Below are 19,337 nucleotides of genomic sequence, written 5' to 3'. Positions count from 1 at the left end.
GACCCAATAAAGCGTTATGAAACAATACAATCTTCTAAACTACAATTGATGTAGTTTTGGTCATCTACTTGTGGTCATGTGGTCTGCCTTTGAGTATAAAATATCATTTGTATATCCAGTGAGAATCTATTGAACAAAATTACTTTTTTCTGAAATTATGTTTCAGCTAGCATTATATGTGTTGCCAATTGTGGGCAAATTTAGAATTTTAATCATCAAGAATATGTAAATTTGCAATGTAATCATTTTGAACACTAAATCCATGTTTATAACTAAAGGCATTTTCATCACTATATTTGATACTAATTAGTAAAGTGAGATAAATAGTACCCTAGTTCAGGAATGACATCTCTCTTGATGTATAATAAGCCTTACATTGATATCTTTATTATCAATATCTTCCTTTGTATTCACTTATAAATCAGGACTATGTGCCTGACATTATTCTAGACATTGTAGATTACTCTATAATATATCATGTAAATTAGTCCTTTATGCTTTTTCAAAATGTAACAAAGACATGTACACCAAATATTATTCAAGAGTAATGTACCTAAGTACAATGATAATACTGTGCACATCTTACTATAGTTCTATCTTTTTCAGTCAATATAGTATATATTTTAGAAAGACAGTTTATTTGTAAAATAAATGGCTTCTGAACAGAAGGAGAAGAACTAGAAAAAATGTTAGTCTCATATACTTGAGGTCAAAATATAAACTAGTCCAACAATAATGAAGTCCTTCGCATAACTAGAAATACAGCTACTATATGATCCTCACATACTACTTGTTACTATGTGTACCATAGAAATAAAATAAGAATATCAAACTTATGTTTGATATTATACTATTGATAATAGCTAAAATTAATCTAAGTAATTATAGCAAATTATAAAACAAATAAAATTTGTAGTCTATACATGCTATAATATTATTACCTGATAAAGAAAACTTAAATCCTCTAATTTTCACACCCAAAAAAGATGAAACTGGAAAATGACATGCTAGGTGCAATAAATTAGACTCAGAAAGATAAATATTGTTTATCTTTAATTTCACTTTAATAGTATAGAACCATGAAGGGAAAGAGTGGAGCAGTGATCTGGCAGAAAATGTGGGAGAGCAACTGAGAGAAGTGGAGAGAAAAGGCTGTGGTCAGGATATGTTGTATGAGAGATCAATGAGTAAAATAAAAGTAAGAAAATAGTTTCATTAGGGAGATAATGACTGAGGTAATATTTTGACAAACTAGATAAACTGTAGTAAGTTTGCATCCATGCGCTTTTTTTTTTTTGTAAACGTGGAATTTAAGTGTAGTGAATAATTGATGTATTGATAGTGATCAGTGCAATTTCAGTATGAAAGTGAATGGTCTGTACCAATACACAGCTGCAAAAATGGTTGACACGGCTATATAGTGATATGTTAATTGATGAAATAAATAAATGTATAAGCAAGAGAACATGTTAAATTCAATAAAAGTTAGAATTGTGAAAAGTACCTTCAGTTTGTAGTGATTTAAGATTTGTAGTGCAAGCTACTCTGAAACACTATACACGTTGTTATCTGGAGATGGTAAATAAAAGTACAAAGAGTATTCTTTCTTCTTTAATTTTACCTCTAGACATTCTCTAGAGATAGGTCATTTTATGGGGCTAGATAGATCATCTTACAGAAGACCTAAGTTCAATTTCTAGCATGCACATTGCAGCTCACATCTGATTATAACTCAAGACGCAGGGAGCCTCTCCTTCTGCTGTTCTCCACGCACCTATTGTCACTTGATCTTCGACAAAGGAGCTGAAAACATCCAGTGGAAAAAAGATAGTCTTTTCAACAAATGGTGCTCGTTCAATTGGAGGTTAGCATGCAGAAGAATGCGAATCGATCCATTCTTATCTCCTTGTACTAAGCTCAACTCCAAATGGATCAAGGACCTCCACATAAAACCTGACACACAAACTAATAGAAAAGAAATTGGGGAAGACCCTTGAGGACATGGGCACAGGGGAAAAGTTCCTGAACAGAACAGCAATACCTTATGCTCTAAGATCAAGAATCGACAAATGGGACCTCATAAAACTACAAAGTTTCTGTAAGGCAAAGAACACTCTCAAAAGGAGAAAACATCAACCAACAGACTGGGAAAGAATCTTCACCAACCCTAAATCTGACAGAGGGCTAATATCTAATATAAACAAAGAACTCAAGGTATAACCCAGAGAAACAAATAACCCCATTAAAAAGTGGGTACTATTCTCAGCAACAAAAGGAAATCTGGGGGAATCAGTATCCCTGACCTCAAGCAATACTACAGAGCAATAGTGTTAAAAACTGCATGGTATTGGTACAGTGACAGACAGGAGGATCAATGGAACAGGATTGAAGATCCAGAAATGAACCCACACACCTATGGCCACTTGATCCTCGACAAAGAGGCTGAAAACATCCAATGGAAAAAAGATAGCCTTTTCAACAAATGGTGCTGGTTCAACTGGAGGTCAGCATGCAGAAGAATGCGAATTGATCCATCCTTGTCTCCTTGTACTAAGCTCAAATCCAAATGGATCAAGGACCTCCACATAAAGCCAGACACTCTGAAGCTAATAGAAAAAAAACTGGGGAAGACCCTTGAGGACATCGGTACAGGGAGAAAGTTTCTGAACAGAACACCAATAGCGTATGCTCTAAGAGCAAGAATTGACAAATGGGACCTCATAAAATTACAAAGTTTCTGTAAGGCAAAGGACACCATCAAGAGGACAGATCGGCAACCAACAAATTGGGAAAAGATCTTCACCAATCCTACATCAGATAGAGGGCTAATATCCAATATATATAAAGAACTCAAGAAGTTAGACTCCAGAAAACCAAACAACCCTATTAAAAAATGGGGTACAGAGTTAAACAAAGAATTCTCACCTGAAGAACTTCGGATGGCGGAGAAGCATCTTAAAAAAATGCTCAACTTCATTAGTCATTAGGGAAATGCAAATCAAAACAACCCTAAGATTTCATCTTACACCAGTCAGAATGGCTAAGATTAAAAATTCAGGAGACAGCAGGTGTTGGAGAGGGTGTGGAGAAAGAGGAACACTCCTCCACTGCTGGTGGGGTTGCAAATTGGTACAACCACTCTGGAAATCAGTCTGGCGGTTCCTCCGAAACTGGGCACCTTACTTCCAGAAGATCCTGCTATACCACTCCTGGGCATATACCCAGAAGACTCCCCACCATGTAATAAGGATACATGTTCTACTATGTTCATAGCAGCCCTATTTGTAATTGCCAGATGCTGGAAAGAACCCAGGTATCCCTCAACAGAAGAGTGGATGCAAAAAATGTGGTATATCTACACAATGGAGTACTATTCAGCCATTAGAAACAATGAATTCATGAAATTCTTAGGCAAATGGATGGAGCTAGAGAATATCATACTAAGTGAGGTAACCCAGACTCAAAAGGTGAATCATGGTATGCACTCACTAATAAGTGGATATTAACCTAGAAAACTGGAATACCCAAAACATAATCCACACATCAAATGAGGTACAAGAAGAAAGGAGGAGTGGCCTCTGGTTCTGGAAAGACTCAGTGAAACAGTATTCAGCAAAACCAGAACGGGGAAGTGGGAAGGGGTGGGTGGGAGGACAGGGGAAGAGAAGGGGGCTTGCGGGACTTTCGGGGAGTGGGGGGGCTAGAAAAGGGGAAATCATTTGAAATGTAAATAAATTATATCGAATAAAAAAAAAAAGTGGGTACAGAGCTAAACAAGGAATTTTCACATGAAGAACTTCGGAGGGCTGAGAAGCACCTTAAGAAATGTTCAATATCATTAATCATTAGGGAAATGCAAATCAAAACAACCCTGAGATTTCACCTCACACCAGTCAGAATGACTAAGGTCAAAAAATCAGGAGACAGCAGGTGTTGGCGAGGATGTGGAGAAAGAAGAACACTCCTCCACTGCTGGTGGGATTGCAAGATGGTGCAACCACTTTGGAAATCAGTCTGGCGGTTCCTCAGAAATCTGGGCATGACACTTCGGGAAGACCCTGCTATACCACTCCTGGGCATATAACCAGAGGATTCCCTGGCATGCAGTAAGGACACATGCTCTACTATGTTCATAGCAGCCCTATTTGTAGTAGCCAGAAGCTGGAAAGAACCCAGGTATCCCTCAACAGAGGAATGGATACAAAAAATGTGGTATATTTATACAATGGAGTACAGCCATTAGAAACAATGAATTCATGAAATTCGTACACAAATGGATGGAGCTGGAGAACATCATACTAAGTGAGATAACCCAGTCTCAAAAGATCAATCATTGTATGCACTCACTGATAAGTGGATATTAGCCTAGAAACTTTGAATACACAAGACATAATCCACATATTAAATGATGTCCAGGAAGAACAGAGGAGTGGCTCCTGTTTCTGGAAAGACTCAGCGCAACAGTATAGGGGATTACCAGAACAGGAAAGTGGGAAGGAGTAGATGGGGGAGCAGGGGGAGGAAAGAGGTCTTATGGGACTTTTGGGGAGTGGGGAGCCAGAAAAGGTGAAATCATTTGAAATGTAAATAAAGAATATATGCCATCTTGCCAAAAGCGATCTACAGATTCAATGCAATCCCCATCAAAATCCCAACTCAGTTCTTCACAGAGTTCGAAAAAGCAATTCTCAAATTCATCTGGAATAACAAGAAACCCAGGATAGCTAAAACTATTCTCAACAACAAAAGAAATTCTGCGGGAATCAGTATCCCTGACATCAAGCAATACTACAGAGCAATAGTGTTAAAAACTGCATGGTATTGGCACAGTGACAGACAAGTGGACCAATGGAATAGAATTGAAGATCCAGAAATGAACCCACACACCTATGGTCACTTGATCTTCGACAAAGGAGCCAAAAACATCCAGTGGAAAAAAGATAGCCTTTTCAAGAAATGGTGCTGTTTCAATTGGAGATCTGCATGCAGAAGAATGCGAATTGATCCATTCTTATCTCCATGTACTAAACTTCACTCCAAGTGGATCAAGGGCCTCCATGTAAAACCAGACACACTGAAACTAATAGAAAAGAAACTGGGCAAGACCCTTGAGGACATGGGCACAGGGGAAAAGTTCCTGAACAGATCACCAATAGCTTATGCTTTAAGATCAAGAATTGACAAATGGAACCTCATAAAATTACAAAGTGTCTGTAAGGCAAAGGACACTGTTAAAAGGGTAAAATGGCAAACATCAAATTGGGAAAGGATATTCACCAACCCCACATCTGATAGAGGGCTAATATCCAATATATACAAAGAACTCAAGAAGTTAGACCCCAGGGAACCAAATAACCCTATTAAAAAATGGAGTACAGACCTTAACAAAGAATTTTCACCTGAAGAAATTCGGATGGCCGAGAGGCACCTTAAGAAGTGCTCAACATCATTAGTCATCAGGGAAATGCAGATCAAAGCAACTCTGAGATTTCACCTTACACCAGTCAGAATGGCTAAGCTCAAAAACTCAGGAGACAGCAGGTGTTGGCAAGGATATGGAGAAAGAGGAACACTCCTCTACTGCTGGTGGGGCTGTAAGATCGTACAACCACTGTGGAAATCAGTCTGGAGGTTCCTTAGAAAACTGGACATGAGACTTCCAGAGGACCCTGTTATACCTCTCCTGGGCATATACCCAAAGGATTCCCTGACATGCAATAAAGACACATGCTCCACTATGTTCATAGCTGCCTTATTTATAATAGCCAGAAGCTGGAAAGAACCCAGATGCCACTCAAAGGAGGAATGGATACAGAAAATGTGGTATATTTACACTATGGAATACTACTCAGCAATTAGAAACAATGAATTCACAAAATTTTTAGGCAAATGGTTTGATCTGGAAAATATCATCTTAAGTGAGGTAACCCAGTCACAAAAGAATACTCATGGAATGCAATCTCTGATAAGTGGATATTAATTAGCCCAGAAACCCTGAATACCCAAGGCACAAATTGCATAACAAATGACTCCCATGAAGAAGTATGGAGAGGGTCCTGATCCTGGAAAGGAATGATGTAACATGGGAAGGGAATATAAGGACAGAGAAAAAGGAGGGAGGTAATTGGAGAAGTCATGGAGAGAAGAAGGTTTATGGGACATATGGGGAGGGGGGATCCGGGAAAGGGGAAATCATTTGGAATGTAAACAAAGACTATAGAAAATAAAAATATTTAAAAAAATTAAAAAAAAGATTCAGGGATCCAATAACTTCTTATGGACTCAATCAATAACAGAAACAAATGTGGTTCAAATACTTATATCTGGTCAAAACATCCATAAACATAAAGTAAAAGTAAATGCACCTTTAAGATTATGAAACCATTATTGTTTGGAGAAACAATTGCTTTGTTATACAGTTTCTAAAAAAATTTGAAGAGTTTTAGAACATCATAGAATCAATAAAAGTGGGTCCACATTTTTTGTTACATGACCATGGTAAATTATACAAGCTTGTTATTCCTTTCATTTATGAAATTTCAAGGTATAATCCTGAATGGCACATGTCTAAAACACTGCAGTATACATTCAAATAACAATATATTGCCTTATAGTGAAAGTTAGGTTAACATTTAAAAATATGTAGTCTATGAATTAATATATTATAGTATATATTACTTCTTTTCCTTTTGCAGCGGTAAACACCATGACCACGGTGACTTAAAAAATTATTTTGGATTATAGTTCTAGATACAGTCTTTAATGGCAAGGCAGATGCATGGTAGCAAACATGGTAAAGTAGGAAGACTTTGAACTGTCAAAGGACGCCTCCAGTGGCTTCCTCCTCCAGCAAGATGGTTCCTAAATTAACTCAAACTGTGCCACTAACCATGGAACAAGTATTTAAATACCAAATACTACTGGAGGTAGTTTTCATTCAAAGTACCACATTCTTTGTTTCCTGCTCTCCATGTTATAATAGTTGCATAGTCTTTCAAAGTCTAAACATAGGTCCAAAAATCTCTTCAGAAACTCAAGGTAATTAGCTAAATGTCACTCACTCTAAAAATAAAACCAAATTATATATGTAGCACATTAAGGAAGAAAATATACATTACAATTCCAAATTAGAGGCAATGAAGAGATTGTGGGAAAATAATAGACCAAAGCAAAACTAGAACCTAACAGAAGAAACTTCAAAATTTGTAGTTGCATGCTTGATATCTAAAATTTTAATTTCAAAGATGCCATTAAATTGCTTGGTTGTTGGTTTTTGATAACTACAACATGTATCTCTCTTTTGGGATGATTTTGCACCCTTTGTACAGTTCAATTTAGTAAATAGCCCACAACTTTGTTATCTCCAATATTTTGGGATCTCCATTGTAAATTAGGATACACTTTCACAGATTCTTGCAATGGAATCTCATGTCTCTTACCCTTCATACACAGAGTTCCCTAACTACAGTATAACTGGCCTTTGCAGCTCTTTGAAACCCATTGAGGAAGAGTCTGTGATCCCGTTACTGCTTTTTTATTAGATATTTGCATTATTTATTATTCAAATGTTATCCCCTTTCCTCATTTCCACTCATAAAAAACCCTATCTCATCCCTCCTCCCCCTGGTCACCAACCCACCCACTCCCACTTTTCTGTCCTTGAATTCCCCTACACTGGGTCATCTAGCCTTCACAGGACCAATATCCTCTCCTCTCATTGATATCTGAAAACGCCATCCTCTGCTACATATGCATCTAGAGCTATGGGTCCCTCTTTGGTTGGTGGTTAACTCCCTAGGAGCTCAGGGAATACTGGTTGGTTCATATTTTTGTTCCTCCTATGGTGCTCAAATGCCTTCAATTCCTTTGATCCTTTCTCCAGTTCCTCCACTGGGGACCCTGTGGTCAGTCCATTTGGTTGGTTATGAGCATCAACTTCCCTACTTGTCAGGATCCGGCAGAGCTTCTCAGGAGACAGCTATATCAGGCTCTTGCTAGCTAGCACTTTTTAGCATCTGCAATAGTGTCTGGATTTGGTAACTGCTCTAAGATCAAGAATTGACAAATGGGACCTCATAAAATTGCAAAACTTCTGTAAGGCAATGGACACTGTCAATAGAACAAACTGGCAACCAACAAATTGGGAAAAGATCTTTACCAATCCTGATAGAGGGTTAATATCCAACAAACGCCAAGAAATCAAGAAGTTGGACTCCAGAGAAACAAATAACCCTATTAAAAATGGAATATAGAGTTAAACAGAGAATTCTCAACTGAGGAATACTGAATGTTTGAGAAGCATCTAAAGAAATGTTCAACTCCCTTAGTCATCAGGGAAATGCAAATCAAAACAACCTGATATTACACCTCACACCATTCAATATGGCTAAGATAAAAAACTTAGTTTACAACAGGTGCTGGAGAGTATGTGGAGAAAGAGAAACACTCCTCCATTGGTGGTGGGATTGCAAGCTGGTAAAACCACTCTGGAAATCAGTTTGGCCATTCTTTAGAAAATTGGACATAGTACTACTTGAAGATCCTGCTATACTACTCCTTGGCATATACCTAGAAGATGTTCCAACAAGTAATAACGACATGTGCTTCACTAAGTTCATAGTAGCCTTATTTATAATAGCCAAAAGCTGGAAAGAACCCAGATGTTCCTCAACGGAGGAATGGATACAGAAAATGTGGTACATTTGGAATACTACTCAGCAATTTAAAAATAACCACTTCATGAAATTATTAGGCAACTGGATGGAACTAGAAAATATAATCCTGAGTGAGGTAACCCAACTACAAAAGAACACAGATGATATACACACACTGATAAGTAGATATTAGCTTCAAAGTTCAGAATATCCAAGATAAAATTCGTAGGCCACTTGAAGCTCAAAAAGAAGGAATACCAAAGTGTGGATAGTTTGGTCTTTCTTAGAAAGGGAACCAAAATATGCATGGGAGTAGATTCAGAGGCAAAGTGTTGAGCAGAGACTGAGGAAAAAACTACTTAGAGATCCCTTAAAGCTTGTATCCTTCATAACGTTAAAGCCAGTACCATGTAGATTATACTTCCAAAGTTGGTGGCCAACTTAACGTGGATCCTTGTATTCTTGTATCACTGTTGTAGCATGTTTTTATTTAGTTGCATGTTAGCAGAAGACTACTTAGGTCTTTTACTTTTAGAAGAAGTTGGAAGTTTACTTGTTTAGAGCCATGCCCAGAGGATATCCTTTCCTTGATGTCATATAGATCAGACTTCTACTTAATGACACTGCTCTTCTCATCAATCAGATAATTCTTTTAGCACAAGACTTGGATGTAACATTAGTTTTGACAATTTCCTTTATGTCTCTGATCTGTATGTTTTGTATTTTTATCTGTCCCATTTACTTTGCTTCATTGTAGACTTCAGTAGAGTGACTGCCAATAACCATGTGACAGTGATAACTTGAAATCTTATCCACCAAGGAAATGAAATCTATTACTTTTAAATTCACTATCAGACATGTTCGTAGGGCATGGGAAGAAATATGCAACATTTTTCTACAAATATCATACAAATAATTTATAGCTCAGTTGCTGATAATACTCCCTTATGATGATATTTCTTGTTCTTGGTCCCCAGGGTTTGCATTGCTCCTACTGGGATGTCTCATTATACATGCCTAAAGCTCTCAACTGCTTTTATAGTTAAATTCCAAAGTCTTTCAAAATTATTCTGAAAGACAGCTTGTTTTGGTCATTTACCGTAATAACCCAATCACTGTTTCTAACTTCTGTATTAGTTTCTGTTTTATTGAATGAACTAGAATTGATATGTGACTTTAAGTTTTCAAAACACATACTCACTGATTACTTCCTCTAGCAAAGTAACAGCTTCTACGTCTTCTTAAATAAATGACTCCTACAAATAAAAATAAGGCAATATACTAATGAACACCAATGATAATATAAAACTTTCAAACAACAAAAATATAGAGGAGATCTGTACTGATATGTGAAACAAAGACTATGGCAATGCTCATAATCATGGTGTTCATTGAGAAAACAAATAAGCATATTCTGATTTATGCCATATTTATATCCATAAAATATTTAAAGCTAGTAATTGATGATCTTCAAATTTGTCACATTTCCTTGCATGGATCTAGAGATGTATTTCACAAATATTTGATCTGACTATTGATATTTAGAAGAGTATTTTTTACTCTTGGGGTCATTTATTTAAATTCCTGAAACTATTCAACCACCACATATTCACATAAATATGTAACACAGTATCATTATTTTATTTTATTTTATTATTGTTTGCTTTACTTATAATTTTGAAGGGTAAATATAAAGATTATATATAATTATATATATATATATATAAAGTATTAAAATTCATGAATATTTTACATCTTTTTTTCTTTTTTACTTTTTTTATTCAATATATTTTTTATTTACATTTCAAATGATTTCCCCTTTTCTAGCCCCCCACTCCCGGAAAGTCCCATAAGCCCCTTTCTCTTCCCCTGTCCTCCCACCCACCCCTTCCCACTTCCCCGTTCTGGTTTTGCCGAATACTGCTTCACTGAGTCTTTCCAGAACAAGGGGCCACTCCTCCTTTCTTCTTGTACCTCATTTGATGTTTTGGGTATTCCAGTTTTCTAGGTTAATATCCACTAATTAGTGAGTGCATACCATGATTCACCTTTTGAGTCTGGGTTACCTCACTTAGTATGATGTTCTCTAGCTCCATCCATTTGTCTAAGAATTTCATGAATTCATTGTTTCTAATCATTAAGAGTTTATATAATTTACAAAACTGAGGAGTATGTATTACTTTAGAATATTATACTGCTGAAAATAATTACTGGTTTGCATTTCTTTTCCTGGCACTATTTTATAGGAATAAAAAATACTCTTCTAAATATCAATAGTCAGATCAAATATTTGTGAAATACATCTCTAGATCCATGCATGGAAATGTGACAAATTTGAAGATCATCAATTACTAGCTTTAAATATTTTATGGATATAAATATGGCATAAATCAGAATATGCTTATTTGTTTTCTCAGTGAACACCATGATTATGAGCATTGCCATAGTCTTTGTTTCACATATCAGTACAGACCTCCTCTATATTTTTGTTGTTTGAAAGTTTTATATTATCATTGGTGTTCATTAGTATATTGCCTTATTTTTATTTGTAGGAGTCATTTTAGAATTACTACTTACTTTTTATGTAGCTTAGTGTAAGCTACTCTAACCTAACTTTAACCTAATTAGGCCTTACTTTCTTACTGTGTCACATAACATGACAGAGAAAACATTTTTCCACCTCTGCCCATTTCATAATTAGCCCATGGTAATGTAATATTTCATCTGGATTATAGGCTAGACTAAAATGTTTAAAATAACACAAACACTAATAAATAGTTTTGAAAATACTCTATAATTACAATGCAGTCATAAAATATGAGTTTTAGACTGTTAAATTAGAAAAATGAAGAGGCAAAATACAAGAGCAAAATATATGTTGGTCCAAATTTTAAAACCTCTCCTGGACAATCTACATTTATTTTTCCAACCACTTAATTTCTGCTGGCTAAAGGAGGCTATAGTAATAATGGCATTTATAGTGATGTTCATAGCAATTGCTGCTGCATATAGAATAAACATGATTTTAATATACATTTCACAATATATGCACATTTACCTCCAATTTTGATGTATCTGTTAGTGTCTGTAGCTTACAAATAGGAAAAAAAAACAAGGGTATAGAGTAGATACCTCACTAAAATCTTAATCTCCTCAATGTCAATCTTTCTAATTTGTAGTTACCAACCTGCTTTATTCACAACATGTTTCTAATCGCTTTGCCTTGAGGACATGGAACATCCTTCTCACTTTCCTAATTTATATTTCCACTCCTATTTCTGAAAGTTTGTTAGTTTTAGAATACTGATTGTAAAAACTATGACATAAAACAAAGCTAGAGGCAAGAATGAAATAGAAAAACAACAACCAAAACCCATACAGGATGTACTGCTTTAATAAAATTCTGAGATATGAAAATATTTCACAGAAAATTCACAGATTATACATTACTACATGTTTATAATATTTGCAGCCCCTCTTTCTCTGCTGCTTTTTACACACACATACACAAACATGTATTCATATGTGTGTGTGTGTTTAATATTCTTAGTTTACTTGGAAAAAACAAACTCAAAATTTAGCAGGCATAATTTAAAGGTAGATATATTTAATTGCAAACTTGAAGTTATTAGGCACATTTTACCATTTGCTTCTGGGGAGGCCTTGAGTCTAAACCACTGATTCATTTTTTTCTAAATTTATCAAATATTTACCAAAGGTATAATGGGCAATTTAGAGAAGATATATCAGGTTTTTTGAGACACTGGTTCATGGCTGATAGCTACAACCTGTCACAACTGAGAATGGTTAGTGAGATTTGTTTTCTGGCAACGAATATGAATTTTTTCAATTGGAAAAGTCGAATAACAAATGCAGATTCTTTATCCATATGAAACAGATCTTAATATTTAAGGCTAACACAGAGAAATGATGAAAACATTCTAAACAATAAACATTATAATTAGACCAAAAATGAAAATTTTATGGAAGAATTTGAGTATCCATTTAATAGGCTTGGGACTGCTTGTGCTCATTATAGAAAAAAAAAGGACAGTATTTCAGTTAAAATGATGGGAAAGATCTAGGACAAAGTGGGGGATGGGAACTGTGATCAGAATTTATTGTATGAAAACACTTTATTTTAAAGAAATTTGAGCAAGCCATGAAGGATTCCAATAAAGAAACTGTTGTGTGCTCTGGTTCAGTTTCTACCTCCAGATTCTTGCTTTGGCTCACCTTAATGATGGACCTATAAGCCTAATAGACCTCTTTTTTTTCCCTCTAAGATGCTTTGATTATGATGTTTCATCACAGCAATAAAGAATAAATTTCCAGAAACTTTGTAATTTTATGAGGTCTCATTTGTCAATTCTTGATCTTAGAGCATAAGCTATTGGTGTTCTGTTCAGGAACTTTTCCCCTGTGCCCATGTGCTCAAGGGTCTTCCCCCAGTTCCTTTTCTATTAGTTTCAGTGTGTCTGGTTTTATGTGGTGGTCCTTGATCTACTTGGAGTTGAACTTAGTACAAGGAGATAAGAATGAATCTATTTGCATTCTTCTGCATGCTAACTGCCAGTTGAACCAGCACCATTTGTTGAAAAGGCTATCTTTTTTCTACTGGATGGTTGTAACTCCTATGTAAAAGATCAAGTGACCATAGACACAATTCACATATCAAATGAAGCTCAAGAAGAAGGAAGAACAAAGTATGGACACTCTGGTCCTTCTTAGAAGGGGGAACAAAATACCCACAGAAGGAGATACAGAGACAAAGTGTGGAGCAGAGTCTGAAGGAAAGACCGTCCAGAGACTGCATCATCTAGGGATAAATCCCATATTCAGCTACAAAACACAGACATTATTGTGGATGCTCACAAGTGCTTGCTGACTGGAGCTGGATATAGCTGTCACCTGGGAGGCCCTGCTAGTGCATGACAAATTCAGAGGGGGACACTCTCAGCCAGCCATTGAACTGAGAATCAGGTCCCCAATGGTGGAGCTAGAAAAAGGACCCAAGGAGCAGAAGGCATTTGCAGGGCAATAGGAGGAACAACAATATGAGCCACCCAGTAATCCCAGTGCTCCCAGGGACAGAACCACCAACCAAAGAATACTCAAAGAGTTATCGATGGGTCAAGACACCTAGGCAGCAGAGGATGGCCTTGTTGGACATCAAATGGGGGAGAAGCCTGTGGTTTGGGGAAGGCTTGATGCTGCAGTGTAGGGGAATACCAGGACAGGGCAGCTGGAGAGGTTTGACTGGGGAACAGAATGGGAGATGAGTTATGAAACTTTCAGAGGGGTGGGGAACCAGGAAAGGGAACAATATTTGAAATGTAAATAAATATATCTAATAATAAAAAGAAAAAAGAATAAAGTTATATTTTTTTTACCTTGATTAGTCAAAAGCCTGAGAAACGTAGAAAAACATTTTAATCAAGGTAAAAAAGATTGCTGTTGAAAAAGTAGTGTGTGTGTGTGTGTGTGTGTGTGTGTGCGTGTGTGTTTGTGTATGTGTATGGATGAATAAATAAGGTGTTTAAATTCTTTGTATTTTTTTTAGATTTGACCACATCTTTAATCTGTCCAAGGTCCTTGATTTATTTTACATTTACTAAATAACAAAAATATTTCACTTAGGCAGCAAAACTACTTGATTATAAGAGTATTGTAAGAGTACTTTTTAAGCTGTTACTAACTAGAATATTGACAATAAATAGAGGAGTATTGACAGTGCCTTTTGCCTTACAGAAGCTTTGCAGTTTTATGAGGTCCCATTTGTTGATTGTTGTTCTTAGAGCATAAACCATTGGACTTCTGCTCAGGAAGTTTTCCCTATGCCCATGTTTTCAAGATTATTCCCTACTTTCTCTTCTATAAGCTTCAGTGTATGTGTTTTTTATGTGGATCCACTTGGACTTGAGCTTTGTACATGTAAATAAGAATGGATTGATTTGCATTCTTATGCATGCTAACCAACAATTGGACCAGCACCATTTGTTGTTACATGTTCCACTATGTTCATAGCAGCCGTATTTATTATAGCCAGAAGCTGGAAAGAACCCAGATGTCCCTCAATGGAGGAATGGATGCAAAAAAAATATGGTATATAAACACAATGGAGTACTTTTCAGCCATTAGAAACAATGAATTCATGAAATTCTTAGACAAATGGATGGAGCTGGAGAACATCATCCTAAGTGAGGTAACCCAGTCTCAAAAGAACACTCATGGTATGCACTCTGAACCAATACCATACTGTTTTTATCACTATTGCTCTGTAGTAGATCTTGAGGTCAGGGATGGTGATTCCACAGAAGTTCTTTTGTTATGAAGAATATCCTGAGTTTTTTGTTATTCCAAATGTATTTGCAGATTGCTCTTTCTACCTCTATGAAGAATTGAGTTGGAATTTTGATGGAGATTGCATTGAATCTCTAGATTGTCTTTGGCAAGATGGTCATTTTTACTATATTAATCCTGCCAATCTATGAGCATGGGAGATCTTTCTATCTTCTGAGATCTTCAATTTCTTTCTTCAGAGGATTGAAGTTCTTGTCATACAGATCTTTTACTTGCTTGATTAGAGTCACCACAAGGTATGTAATGTTATTTGTTACTATTTTTAAAGGTGTCATTTCCCTAATATCTTCCTCAGCTTGCTTATCCTTTGAATAGAGGAAGGCTACCAATTTGAGTTAATTCTATATCCACCCACTTTGCTGAAGTTGTTTTTCAGATTTAGGAGTTCTCTGGTAGAATATTTGGGGTCACTTTAGTATTTGAGCATATCATCTGCAAATAGTGATATTTCGACTTCTTCCTTTCCAATTTGTATCTTTTTTACCTCCTTTTGTTAGCTAATTACTCTGGCTAGAACTTAAAGTACTATATTGAATAAATATGGAGAGAGAGTGCAGCCTTGTCTAATCCCTGATTTTAGTGGGATTGTTCCAAGTCTCTCTCCATTTAGTTTGATGTTGGCTACTGGTTTGCTGTATCTTGCTTTCACAATGTTTAGGTATGGGCCTTGAATACCTGATCTCTCGAGACTTCTAACATGAAGGGATGCTGAATTTTGTCAAATGATTTTTCAGCATCTAATGAAATGATCATGTCTTTTTTCTTTGACTTCATGTATGTAGTGTATTACATTGATGGATTTATGTATATTGAACCATCCTCCATCCCTGGGAAAAAGCCTATTTGATAATGGTAAATGATCATTTTGGCGTGTTCTTGGATCTGGTTGGCAAGAACTTTATTGAGTATTTTTCCATCATTGTTCATAAGGGAAATTTGTCTGAAGTTCTCTTTCCTTGTTTGGTCTTTGTCTCATTTAGATGTAAGTGTTATTTTGACTTCATAAAATGGATTGGATAGTATTTCTTGTGTTTCTATTTTGTGAAATAGTTAGAGGAATATCTGTGGTAGGTATTCTTGGAAGATCTGATAGAATTCCCCATTAAACCTGTCTGGTCCTGTGATTTTTTTCCTTTGGAGACTGTTAATGTTTGCTTCTATTTCCTCAGGACTTATAGGACTATTTAGATAGTTTATCTGATCCTGTTTTAACATTGGCACCTGGTATGTGTCTAGAAGATTGTTCATTTTATCCAGACTTTCCAGTTTTGTTGAGTACAATCTCTTGTAGTAGGATCTGATGATTTTTTGAATTTCCAGAGTTTCTTTTGGTATGTCTCCCTTTTCTTTTCTGATTTTATTAATTTGGGTAGTACTTCTGTGCCCTCTGGTTAATCTGGTTAAGGGTTTATCTATCTTGTTGATTTTCTCAAAGAACCAGCTCCTAGTTTTGTTGATTCTTTTTGTTTCTGTTTGGTTGATTTTGGCTCTGAGTTTGATTATTTCCTGTTGTCTACTCCTCTTGGGTGCATTTGCTTCTTTTTGTTCTAGAGCTTTCAGATGTGCTGTCAAGCTGCTAGTGGAAGCTCTCTCCACTTTCTTTTTGGAGGCACTCAGAGCTATGAGTTTTCCTCTTAGCACTGTTTTCACCGTTTCCCATAAATGTTGGTATGATGTATCTTCATTTTCATTAAATTCTAGAAAGTCTTTAATTTCTTTCTCTATTTCTTCCTTGACCAAGTTATCATTGAGTAGAGCATTGCTCAATGTCCATGTGTATGTGTGTTTTCCATTGTTTTTGTTTGAACATAAGAGGAGCATTAGTCCATGGTGATCTGATAAGGTGCATGAAATTATTTCAATATTTTTGTATCTGTTGAGGCCTGTTTTATGACCAGTTATATGGTCAGTTTTGTAGAAGGTACCATGAGGTGCTGAGGAGAAGGTACATTCTTTTGTGTTATGATGGAATATTCTATAAATATCTGTTAGACCCATTTGGTTCATACTTCTGTTAGTTTCACTGTATCTCTGTTTAGTTTCTGTTTCATGATTTATCCATTGCTAAGAGTGGGGTGTTTAAGTTTCCCACTATTATTGTGTGGGGTGCAATGTGTGCTTTGAACTTTAATAAAGTTTCTTTTATGAACGTGGGTGCCCTTGCCTTTGGAGCATAGATGTTCAGAATTGAGAGTTCAACTTGGTAGATTTTTCCTTTGGTCAGTAGGAAGTGTCCCTCCTTATCTTTTTTGAAAACTTTTGGTTGAAAGTCAATTTTATTTGATATAAGAATGGCCTCGCCCTCTTATTTCTTGGGACCATTTGCTTGGAAAACTGTTTTGCAACCCTTGAGGTAGTGACTTTCTTTGTCACAGAGGTGTCACTTTTCTTTGTATGCAGTGAAATTTTGGGTTCTGTTTACTCATCCAGTCTGTTAGTCTATGCCTTTTTATTCAGGAATTGAGTTATTTGATGTTAAGAGATATTAAGGAAAAGTGATTGCTACTTCCTGATATTTTCATTGTTAAAGGTGGAATTCTTCTTGTGTGGCTATCTTCTTTTGGGTTTATTGAATGAAGATTAATTTATTCTTTATTCTAGGGTTTAGTTTCCCTCCTTGTGTTGGTATTTTCCATTATCCTTTGTAAAGCTGGGTTTGTGGAAAATGTTGCGAAAATTTGGTTTTGTCACTGAATATCTTGTTCTCTCCCTCTATAATTGAGAGTTTTGCTGGGTATAGTAGCCTGGGCTGACATTTATGTTCTATTAGGATGTGTATAACATCTGCCCAGGATCTTCTTGCTTTCATAGTTTCTGGTGATAAGTCTGGTGTAATTCTGATAGGTCTCTTATATGTTACTTGACATTCTTTTCTTCCTGCTTATGGTCAACCAACAGATTGGGAAAAGATCTTTACCAGTCCTACACCTGATGATGGGGTAATATCCAATGTATACAATGAACTCAAGAATTTAGACTCCAGAGAGTCAAATAACCCTATTAAAATGGAGTGCGGAGCTAAACAGAGAATTCTTAGCTGAGGCAACTCGAATGGCTTTTTGGCACTTAAAGAAATGTTCAGCATCCTTATTTATCAGGGAAATGCAAATCAAAATACCACTGAGATTCCATTTCACACCAGTCAGAATGACTAAGATGAAAAACTCAGGAGACAGCAGATACTGGTAAGGATGTGGAGAAAGAGGAACACCCCTCCACCGCTGGTGGGGTTGCAAGCTGGCACAACCACTCTGGAAATCTGTTTAGTGGTTCCTCAGAAAATTATACATAGTACTACCTGAGGACCCAGCTATACCACTCCTGGGCATATACCCAGAAGATTCTCTAACATGTAATAAGGACACATCCTCCACTATGTTCATAGCAGCCTTATTTATAATAGCTAGAAGCTGGAAAGAACCTAGATGTCCTGCCACAAAAAATGGATACAGAAAATGTGGCATGTTTACACAATGGAGTACTACTCACTTATTAAAAACAATGACTTCATGAAATTCTTAGGCAAATGGGTAGAATTAGATAGTGTCATTCTGAGTGAGGTAACCCAATCACCAAAGAACACACATGGTAAGCATGCACTGATAAGTGGATATTAGCCCAAAATCTCAGAATAAGCAACATACAACTCATAGACCACATGAAGCTCAAGAAGAAGGAAGACCAAAGTGTGAGTGCTTCAGTTTTTCTGAGAAAGGGAACAAGATACTCACAGGAGCAATTATGGAGATAAAGTGTGGGACAGATACTATAGGAAAGACCACTCAGAGACTGTCCTAACTGGGGATTCATGCAATAAACAATCACCAGACCCCAACACTATTATGGATGACAAGAAGTGCTTGCAGAAAGGAGCCTCTTATGTCTCCTGAGGGTCTCTGCCAGAGCCTTACAGATACAGAGGAAGATGCTAGTAGCCAACCATTGGACTAAGTGCTGAGTGCCCAATGGAGGAGTTGGTGGGAGGACTAAAAGAGCTAAAGGAGTTTGCAGCCCCATGGGAAGGACTATATTAGGCAACCAGACATCTCAGGACTCCCTGGGACTAAGCCATCAACCAAGTTATACACATGGTTCCAACTGCAATTGTGGCAGAGGAGTGCCTCTTTGGGCATTGGTGGGAGGAGAGTTCCCAGGTCCTATGAATGCTTAATAGATGCCCTAGTGTGGGGAAATTGGGCAGGGGGGCATCATCATGGAGGCAGTGGGAGGGAGGATGGGTTGGGGATTCTGTGAGGGGTAGAAACTGGTAAAGTTTTTGTGTTTTTGAGTTATATATGAGTTATTATGTAGTAGGAGTCC

This window comes from Apodemus sylvaticus, chromosome X (genome assembly GCF_947179515.1).
Source record: "Apodemus sylvaticus chromosome X, mApoSyl1.1, whole genome shotgun sequence".
Lineage (NCBI taxonomy): Eukaryota > Metazoa > Chordata > Mammalia > Rodentia > Muridae > Apodemus > Apodemus sylvaticus.
The sequence above is the reverse complement of the archived record's forward strand: the minus strand, read 5'-3'. Positions refer to the sequence as shown.